The 246-nt window shown below is 45.1% G+C and overlaps 1 protein-coding gene across 1 annotated transcript in view; it reads left to right on the forward strand.

Moving 5' to 3' along the window:
* LOC119585996 overlaps positions 1 to 246 on the forward strand; it is a 66,306-nt gene that overhangs the window by 20,254 nt on the left and 45,806 nt on the right. The window lies entirely within an intron of this gene.

Consider the following 246-nt stretch of genomic DNA (forward strand, 5'->3'; position numbering starts at 1 on the left):
TGTGAGTCGAATAGGCTTACCAGACCTTATGAGTTAAGTAGGCTTACCAGCAAGAGTTTCAGTAGGAAATGATTAAAGTGGGCTACGAGGATTATGGGAGTGGTTTACAACGAGTATTAGGCAGGGCAGTTTCACTTGTTAACCGCTCAGTGGCTCCGGTTAGCACGTTGTATTCGGCGTTCGACCCCTGGTTTATGGAGAGATATTTTAGGCTTCATATGTCGACTTGTTACGCTGGTATATACG

This window comes from Penaeus monodon, chromosome 20 (assembly GCF_015228065.2).
Source record: "Penaeus monodon isolate SGIC_2016 chromosome 20, NSTDA_Pmon_1, whole genome shotgun sequence".
In the NCBI taxonomy this organism is placed as follows: domain Eukaryota; kingdom Metazoa; phylum Arthropoda; class Malacostraca; order Decapoda; family Penaeidae; genus Penaeus; species Penaeus monodon.